This window comes from Poromitra crassiceps, assembly GCF_964638095.1.
Source record: "Poromitra crassiceps genome assembly, chromosome: 13".
Taxonomy (NCBI): domain Eukaryota; kingdom Metazoa; phylum Chordata; class Actinopteri; order Beryciformes; family Melamphaidae; genus Poromitra; species Poromitra crassiceps.
The window spans coordinates 3299292-3310242 of NC_139644.1; positions in this window are offsets into that span (position 1 = coordinate 3299292).

The following is a 10951-nucleotide window of genomic DNA, read 5'->3' on the forward strand; positions in this document are numbered from 1 at the left end:
TCCCGAGGGGAGCGCCACAACACACTGAATCCCACTCGATTTGGAGGCGGAACACGCCAGGATTGGCCAAAGCCCAATCCAGTCCCCAGAATTGTCAAATAAAATCATCGACATGATACTGTAGCCCTTTTCCCACATGCGCTTTGTACCGCAAAATGACCGGTAGGTGGTCTAATGCCTGCATGTGAGAAAGGCACCGTGCCGGTATAAGCGCGACCCCGTCGTCGCGGAGATTTCACCACTTTCTAGCCTGTCAGAAGAGCGGTATGCGCTTTAGCGGATACTAGTGAGAAACGGGTGCAGTCATTTTCCGCGACACTCTCATGGGCGATGTGTACACACGTTGCTTAATGTTCCAGCGGGCATAATCTAATCATTTGCGCACATTAAAGCAAACTGGCGAAATGATCTTGTGATAATAACAGCAGTAGCCTATGTCAGCTTCATGTGTGGGTGTGCTGTGCTGATTTTCCCCTCTCCTCTCTGCTCGCTCTCTGGCCACAGTCCGTCCTCCTCCTTCAGTCACAGCCTGACAGGGACTAAGCAAATGCACGAAGCGAAAGTGGAAGTATTTTGCTTACGTTGCCGACAGCCAAGGCAAGCCCGGACACATCAAATGAAGGAAGCCAGTCTGTAAAGTGCTTCAACGCGATGCAGGTGAACGGATAAACAAGCAAACTTATTTCACCATTCGGAGTTTTGCCGACACGTCACTCCCCACCCGCTCTGCAGTGCCGCCCCCCGCCCCCCCCCCCCCACATACAGGCAATTTCGCTGATAGATTCCCACATGCCAGAGGAGAGGTGTGAAGGGAAATGTCCGATATTGACTTACAGGTAATTTTCCGGTACGCATGTGGGAAAACGGCTTGTGACCCGCCTCTCAACCTGTCATCTTAGACAAACTACAGTATGTTTCAGTCTGAAACGGACTCATTAGGCACGTGACGAACAGGTTCAGTTCGACTTTAAGTGCCACTATTAACATTGTGCATAATTAATTAATCAATCACTACGCATCGACTCACGCAAGTGGTGGATCCCATCAATATATCCAATGAAAAACTATCAGGCAAAAGCAGTCAAATAGCCAGTCATTCTTCATGCAATATATTTCTGATACCAAGGCACACGTGAATAATACAGAGACAATTACATCAAAGACAACACGCTAAAGGCCGTTTGATGACAGTTGATAAGTCAGCCAGGATAGAATGGAAAACTCCCGTTACAACTTAAGAAATAAAAGTACCATTTCAACGTTTTTTTGGGGGTGTGTGATCCAAAATACCACAAATACCAAAGAGGAAATAAAGAAAACATTTGCATAGAAAAAAACTGTTGAACGCAAAGGCTTCCGAAAGTTAAATGGACTATTTAGCCTGAATACACGGTGCTGGGGTGAGTCGTTGATGTTTTCTGATGTGTAATGTTCATGAACAGCACAAGATGTTGTGAATATTGATGATTACGACGAACATAATTAACGGTTTAAAATGGCTCTTAAATACGCACACTAAATACACACGTTTTAAACTTATAGATTCAATTGAGTTCAGTTTTGGCTGTTTTCTGACTTATAGACTAGTCGTAGTCACCATTAAAATTTCTGTTTAAACGCCGGGAAAATTTGTCGCCACCGGCATCCCTAGCGCCCACACGCGGAATTAACTAAATGATGTGAACATGGATGGTTAATGATTAAGAGTAAACATTATCCAGCTAACTGGTGTGTTCCAATCTGAAATAAATCGTCAGAGTATCATCTCAGCTGTCCTTCAGAAATTCAGCAGTCTTTCCACAGCCTGTGCTGAATTGACAGCAGGGTGTGTTTAATCTCACTATCATGGTGCACCACTTGCACGCGGCGAGCAAACACATGCAGTCACACGGAGACGGCGGCTCAGTCAGTGATCAACGCAAATCCAGCGCACCTGGGAAGCAAAACATGTAATGAAATACTCAAACTCCCATGGTTCCTGTCGGCACTAGGAAGCTTCTCCTCTCCTAAAGGTGCCCCGTCTATGTGCATGCAGAACCAGCTGAGAGAGGCGGCGTGCAGCGTGTCGGTGGACCAGCTGGAGCTAACCTCTCCCAGGCCCCACGCCTAAACCTAACCTCCCCCAGACCCTAACTCTAAACCTAACCTCTCCCACCCCCCACGCCTAAACGTAACCTCCCCCAGACCCTAACCTCTCCCACCCCACCCCCCACGCCTAAACCTAACCTCCCCAAGACCCTAACCTCTCCCACCCCCCACGCCTAAACGTAACCTCCCCCAGACCCTAACCTTTCCCACCCCCCACGCCTAAACCTAACCTCCCCCAGACCCTAACCTCTCCCAGGCCCCACGCCTAAACCTAACCTCCCCCAGACCCTAACTCTAAACCTAACCTCTCCCACCCCCCACGCCTAAACGTAACCTCCCCCAGACCCTAACCTCCCCCACCCCCCACGCCTAAACCTAACCTCCCCAAGACCCTAACCTCTCCCACCCCCCACGCCTAAACGTAACCTCCCCCAGACCCTAACCTTTCCCACCATAGACATATATAAGGCTAGATGGCTTAAGGCGGAGTCACCAGCGTCGTTGAAGCGCCGCCATCTTGCTACGGCAGGCTTTCTGGTACGTTCTCTGGTAGCTGTTGGAGGGTGCACAGACAAAAATACTCATAACTTGCTGAAATCTTGACGGATTTACAAACGGTTTGGTTTATTACAAGCATATTCCGTTCCCGAGATATGGCAACAACAAAACAAAAAACACAAAAAACACTATATTTTTGATGGGCTCCAAATTACACCAAAATTATACCGAAGCATCTATGCCATGAGAGGGATTCAGGCACAAAGTTTCATGCAGTTTCATCCATTTCCCTAGGAGTTATGATCATCTGATGTGATAATACTAACCCAACAACAGATGCTCATAGCTCCTAGCAAAATGGATGAAACTGCATGAAACTAGGTGCGTGAATTCATCTCATGATGATGATGCTTCAGTTTAAGTTTGGTGTAATTTGGAGCCAAAAATAATAATAAAATGTTAGCGTTTTTTTAACCCATAGATATATATAAAGCTGTGGTGCCGTAGCAAGATGGCCACCATGCGACGACGTCGCTCTCCATTGACCGGCAGCGCGGGTAAGCCATCTAGCCTTATATATGTCTATGTTTCCCACCCCCCACGCCTAAACCTAACCTCCCCCAGACCCTAACCTTTCCCACCCCCCACGCCTAAACCTAACCTCCCCCTGACCATAACCTCTCCCACCCCCCACGCCTAAACCTAACCTCCCCCAGACCATAACTTCTCCCACCCCCCACGCCTAAATCTAACCTCCCCCAGACCATAACCTCTCCCACCCCCCACGCCTAAACCTAATGTCGGCATTGTGGGCTGTCGCCACCCCCTCCTAAATACGGCACAGGCTGTGGAAAGACTGCTTTTAAACTGTTGTTTCACGCAGCAGTATCATTTTAACCGCACCAGCTAAATTACTGGCTTCCATAGGACTATCATATCTTTGGATCTGCAATCGGACGTCTTAGACGGGTAGGAGAGCGTTTTGAACAGCCGTTCCCCCCTATTGCCTATTGGAACGCTATGTGACCCTAATACTGCATGAGTGTATATATTATATATACACAAAGTACAGTAGTAGGGTCACGTTTGGGCTAGCAGGCAGGTAGGTACGCAGACAGGCAGACACAGGCAAATAGCCAGACAGGCAGGCAGACACACACACAGGCAGATAGGCAGGCATACAGCCTGACCGACTATTTCCTGGCGTCAAACAACCAGACAGTACCAGTACCAACCCGTCAGAACTAACTTGTAGAGGTCCATGCTGCTTCGTTTGCTCAGTGGGGCTTTATTACACTCAGAAGCTGTTGTGTTCTGTCTAGATGTTTTCTCTCTCTCTCTCTCTTACCGCTGCCAAGACCACCACATCACTAATCTTCCCTGTTCAGTTGATGTTGGCAGTGTTGGGGAGTAATGTTCGTTAACTACATGTAGTTCAATTAGCCTAGTACTACTTTGCAGTACCCTAACCATGATGGCAGGAAATAGTCGGCGCCATCAGTGGAATGAGCTAAATAGCAGCCGGGTAACGCTAACTGGCTTGAAAATAAAATTAGACATTCTTTCAAACGGGGGACAGAACTACAATCCGCCAATGACGAAGATGCCAAAAAGTCGCTAACAGAAACAAGGTGACGTCATACCCCCTCTTCCCCCCCAGCAGTGCGCTTTAACGGCTGGTTGTAGCTAAGCTAACGTCACTGTGAAGGCCGCACGATATAAACAAAGGCGCATGCTGCTCACTTCACGTCGTGTTGTAAACAACAACGCGACAACGCGACATCACGCTGCAAACACCCACTCACCAAGCTCAACTCCCGCCCTGCGCTCTGTTTACATCCCAAAATATCCTGTTGTTTCTCCCGCTGAACGTCTGTCTGTCTGACCAAATACGATGGGGTAAAGCAAGACACCCCAACTTCCAGTCCCTTCCTGCATCTGTGCCGCGGAGGTTTCGACACTGCCACGCCCACTTAGGAGACTGATCAGGCAATGACGTTTCATACCATTGACAGACAGCCAATCACAAGCTGATGACCACGCCCATTTAGGAGACCGGAAGGGTACAATTTCTTATTGGCAAAGCCTGCAGTGGAGTGTCTCTCTCTAGGTCTCTACATTAAAGGTTTCTGGTCTGACTATCTGTTTCTTCTTCTTTTTCTTTTTGCTTAAGACGGATTGCAATCTTTGACTTCGAAAGTGCATAGCGCCACCTACTGTACCGGAGTATGCAGAAATGGTTGCACTTTACAGAATGGAAAATAATGCCTTCCTAAACAAATCCCCATAGGCTACATAATCTATTTGCTAGATCCTATTGTATAATCTTGTATCCTTCAAAAATTGACAGCTTTCTGGGGTGCCTGTTACCCCTTTTCCAGTTGTCCCCAATATTCCCCCTAGGCTCCATTCTCTACCTGCCTCCCTAATCCTTAGCCTAGAGTTCCCTCTCTTCACAGTACTACTTTGCATTCCATGAGAACATGTTCAACATTTCCTGTGCTATGTGACGGGAAGGTCGTCGGTTCAATCCCTGGACCCAGCAGGATACATCTGGGTGGGAAAAGGCAGCGCTTGCCCCGCCCTCATCACCATTGAGATGCCCTTGAGCAAGGCCCTTAACCACCGCGCTCCAGTGGAGCTGATCAGTGGCCAGCAGATCAGACTGTGGTTGTATGGTGTGTGTGTGTGTGTGTGTGTGTGTGTGTGTGTGTGTGTGTGTGTGTGTGTGTGTGTGTGTGTGTGTGTGTGTGTGTGTGTGTGTGTGTGTGTATGTGTGTGCGTGCGTGCGAGACAGAGAGAACAGGGGACTACTGGAAATGCTGATGTAACCTATGTAACGGTGTAAATAATAGAGCTAAATACTTTTCATGATAATGTTTTAGTATATTGTTAAATTCATGTTTAATTTGGGACAACCAGCCAGAAGGGTTATTATTTCATGAACAGTGCACCACCTAGTGGACAGCCAAGGCTTTTGTTTTGCAATATACACAGGTGCATTGTAACCTCGCGTCACCAGGCTCTTCTCGGCGAGAAAGAGCCTGGCTCCCGCCCACAATTGATTTTGTCACCCTACTGGTTCCGGCCTAGAGCCCGCCCTAGACCGGATGGCAGCGTTTCTAGCTCGTCAACTTTCACGTTAACTTGACAATTTGACCCAAGTATCAGAATCCTCTTTCACCGTTTTGACCGGTGTGTCAGGCGGTGGTGGCGGAGATGCCATATTGCATGAACGTTTTGTTTTATGTAACGCTAGCTTTGTTTTGATCAGACTCTAGTTTAGGTAACATCACCGCGTCAAGCTAACGGCAACAAAGACGTTGTTAGGCGCATTGCCATCCGGTGTTCATTCTGGGTCCGGGGTTTACGCCCCCATGACAAAAAGCGGGGTGGAAGGTGCCCAGACTAGGTGCATTGTGGTTAAACCCACAGAAAGAATAGCCTATCAAGCTGTGGCTGTGGGTAAGTTGGTCTGCTCCTTGCTCCGTGAAAAAGCTGTCAAAACTATCATTTAAGTCATCACACAGTGTGGAAAAGTTATCAACATCACTTTGTGTCTTACTCTAACTCAGGTAGACCACACTTTGGTTAGCTGATCGTTCACTTAAATGCATTACTACTGATTGAAACGTGATGAAAACGCACAATAGCATAGTCTACACGGAAAGAGGAGAAACGGGACTAGCAGTAGTGCTGACCTGCTGGTTGTGTGTCCCACTGTACAGGTATGTCAAATAGCGTAGGCCACTTTGTTTCAGTTCACTAGTTAATAGGCAAAAGCCATTAATTTGTGTTTGTGGAATGTGACTGCAGTTCTTTTTGTGCACCGAAGGTGGCAGCATTGCACAATTTAGTAGATCTCCTTGTAAAAAACCGATGGGCATTTCAAGTATGGGATGAGACTGTTGACCACTGTTGGAACTGTATTTCATTGTTTACTGTGATATGATTATACAGTATGTGTGGAATGTTTACATTTTATATAAATAAAATTAGATCAAATATGTCGGATTATTGGGCTATAAAATGTTACTGTAAACAATAGGCTATATTTAATTTTTGTTATGAGATTTATTTTATAATTTTTTGATATGGATTTGTCATTCACTATACTGTACGATCACAATGTTAAGTTAAACAGAAAGACTACATCAAACTGTGGTTGGAGCAAGTTGCCGATCGTCTTGCAGTAGTGCTCCATCCATCTCGACTCCCGTGTCATAAAGGGGTCAACATGCAGGACAGAGACAGAGTGGTCTCATTGATGGGTCAACATGCAGGACAGAGACAGAGTGGTCTCACTAATGGGTCAACACGCAGGACAGACAGAGTGGTCTCATTGATGGGTCAACACACAGGACAGAGACAGAGTGGTCTCATTAATGGGTCAACACGCAGGACAGAGACAGAGTGGTCTCATTGATGGGTCAACATGCAGGACAGAGACAGAGTGGTCTCATTGATGGGTCAACATGCAGGACAGAGACAGAGTGGTCTCATTGATGGGTCAACATGCAGGACAGAGACAGAGTGGTCTCATTAATGGGTCAACACGCAGGACAGAGACAGAGTGGTCTCACTAATGGGTCAACACGCAGGACAGACAGAGTGGTCTCATTGATGGGTCAACACGCAGGACAGAGACAGAGTGGTCTCACTAATGGGTCAACATGCAGGACAGAGACAGAGTGGTCTCACTAATGGGTCAACACGCAGGACAGACAGAGTGGTCTCATTAATGGGTCAACACGCAGGACAGAGACAGAGTGGTCTCATTGATGGGTCAACATGCAGGACAGAGACAGAGTGGTCTCATTGATGGGTCAACATGCAGGACAGACAGAGTGGTCTCATTAATGGGTCAACACGCAGGACAGAGACAGAGTGGTCTCACTAATGGGTCAACACGCAGGACAGACAGAGTGGTCTCATTGATGGGTCAACACGCAGGACAGAGACAGAGTGGTCTCACTAATGGGTCAACATGCAGGACAGAGACAGAGTGGTCTCATTGATGGGTCAACACACAGGACAGAGACAGAGTGGTCTCATTAATGGGTCAACATGCAGGACAGAGACAGAGTGGTCTCATTGATGGGTCAACATGCAGGACAGAGACAGAGTGGTCTCATTGATGGGTCAACATGCAGGACAGAGACAGAGTGGTCTCACTAATGGGTCAACACGCAGGACAGAGACAGAGTGGTCTCATTGATGGGTCAACACACAGGACAGAGACAGAGTGGTCTCATTGATGGGTCAACACGCAGGACAGAGACAGAGTGGTCTCATTGATGGGTCAACATGCAGGACAGAGACAGAGTGGTCTCATTAATGGGTCAACACGCAGGACAGAGACAGAGTGGTCTCATTGATGGGTCAACACGCAGGACAGAGTGGTCTCATTAATGGGTCAACACGCAGGACAGAGACAGAGTGGTCTCATTGATGGGTCAACACGCAGGACAGAGACAGAGTGGTCTCATTGATGGGTCAACACGCAGGACAGAGTGGTCTCATTGATGGGTCAACACGCAGGACAGAGACAGAGTGGTCTCATTGATGGGTCAACACGCAGGACAGAGTGGTCTCATTAATGGGTCAACATGCAGGACAGAGACAGAGTGGTCTCATTGATGGGTCAACATGCAGGACAGACAGAGTGGTCTCACTAATGGGTCAACATGCAGGACAGAGACAGAGTGGTCTCATTGATGGGTCAACATGCAGGACAGAGACAGAGTGGTCTCATTAATGGGTCAACACGCAGGACAGACAGAGTGGTCTCACTAATGGGTCAACACGCAGGACAGAGACAGAGTGGTCTCATTGATGCCGTGGACCCGGATGGCCAGTGGGTGTGACCAAATGAATGTTGAGTCCTCGTGAGTCCCGAGTGGTAGCGAGTAAGTTGGTTAAACTCACTCCTCCATTATCCAGTATGAAGACATGTTAATCAGCTCCGCCAAGGGAGCTAGCTCTCTTGGTGCAGTGTCCGTCCCGCAAGCTGAAGGTCGGCAGTTCGAATCCACCCCTGTGCATGCCCTTAACATTGGTTGCTGCAATTACCATCAAACACAATGCCGTTACACATGTATAATCACACTGTGGTAATTATTGTCATCTTATACCATGATCTGGGTGAATACTCAATTCTGATTGGCTGCAGGGTGTCCATTAAAAAGTGATAATGTACAGTTGGTAAAGTCGTTCAGCCAAATGGTCTGTTCACCATTCATATCAATGCGCCATAGTTTCAACAGTGGTATCAAGAGAGCTGTTTGAGCTCTATACCCCCGTTAAGGGTTAATATGACACTTCTGGAAGTTGAGAAAAAAATTGAGTCGGTCAAAGTAACTATTTAATCAATACATGTCAAGTCAATCTTAACAATACATGTCAAGTCAATCTTGAGCTTGACACAGGAGAGTGTCGGCAACAAGTGCGAGCGATTGATTCATTGATTGATTCGCCCGACATAGGCTGTCAATTTACCTCCTCTAAATTGACGACTGCATTTCATTCCAGAGTCACGTTTGGTAGCCTCTGCGGGAGAGCCGGAATGAAACAGCCTCAGGAAGCACTCATGTTAGCCGGCTACACACAGTTTTAATATTACATGACGACTATTTTGGGACCCGCCACGTGGCGGACAGACGCCAAACCTAACTCGCCAAACCTAAAATCTAATCTCGGGCCCTGAATGTCAGCGTTTGTCTAGTTTAAACAGCCATAAAGTGCAGTTATTGCAGAAATAGACTCAATAACAACAATTAAACAAGTACAGGAGTATCGCCGCAACCGAGGAGTTTCTCGGCGGAAAACATGTTTTTGCCATTCTCCCGAGTGGATTTGGGTTTGACTGGATCCGACGCTGATTGGCTGAAGGAGTTGTCTGTCAAGGCAACTACGCCCGCCCATGCTCCCGCCCCTGCTTAGGACTGGGTGAAGAGTTGGGGCCAGACCGTCACGCAGAACCAAATGAAATGTGAGTTCACATGACGGGCTGGTTTACCAGGCTAAAAGAAAGTTGAATAGTGCTGAAATACTTTACTGCCGTGGAGTGTCTGCTGGAATACAGAGGACCGCAATAGAAATAAGCCTTGGGCTTTATTGTGTTTTTATCCTTGGTGATTGTCTGTTTTTGTATTTGTGCCCTGTTTTGTTGACATCACCAAATAAAGTCAATCAATCAATCAAATATTGTTCCTAAAACATTTACCTTTGAAAATAGGTCATTCAAGTTTGGGTCCTTGTAAACAACGTTATCTGTGATATTACAATTGAAATTGTTGAGATGCTAGAAGCCGTCTTGTTCCTGGTTAGTTGCATAACGTAGTTTGCTAGTTGATTGAATTCATGTCCGACTGTGTTGTCTGGTTCATTTTATTTTACTTGCCTCAAATGTTACATGTTATGAGGAACATGTTCGTTGAAAGTTGTATTATTTTATGTGCTGTGTGTTGAGTTCTTACCAAGCCAATCTATGATGAAGACTAACTAAAACACGCAGTATGCAGGAAGTGATTTGACTGTTTACATGCTTTCCACTGTGAAAACCCTTGCTGAAAGGAAGAGACCATTGTTTATGAGCTGGTAAATGGACTGCATTTATAAAGCGCTTTTATCCAAAGTGCTTTACAATGTGCCTACATTCACCCATTCACACACCGAAGGCGGCCAGCTGCCATGCAGGGTGCTGGCACAGCCATCGGGAGCAATTTGGGGTTCAGTGTCTTGCCCAAGGACACTTCAACATGCAGACTGGAGGAGCCATTGGTGGACGACCCGCTCTACCTCCTGAGTCACAGCCGCCCCCAGCTCTGTGAAAGAAAGTTGAATAGTGCTCAAATATAGCTATATAGAAAATATATAATTATACAAACGTTTCCCCTCAAAACGATCACTTCTGGCTCATATAATAGTGTGGCAGTGTGTTTATGTTGAGAGACGCTGTGCCCTGTGTGTATTTTAGTGATAGGACACTGTTCGACTTCTGGGTCAAATAACCCAGGACATCGGCCCCTCAGGGCAGTGAGCACAGGGCACACTACAGGACGTCAGGCTCTCAGGGCAGTGAGCACAGGGCACACTACAGGACGTCGGGCCCTCAGGCCACCTTCATGAAGTCTGTTTCTGATTGTTTGGTCAGAGACATTCACACCAGTGGGCTGCTGGAGGTCATTTTGTAAGGCTCTGGCAGTGCTCATCCTGTTCCTCCTTGCACAAAGGAGCAGATACCGGTCCTGCTGATGGGTTAAGGACCTTCTACGGCCCTGTCCAGCTCTCCTAGAGTAACTGCCTGTCTCCTGGAATCTCCTCCATGCTCTTGAGACTGTGCTGGGAGACACAGCAAACCTGT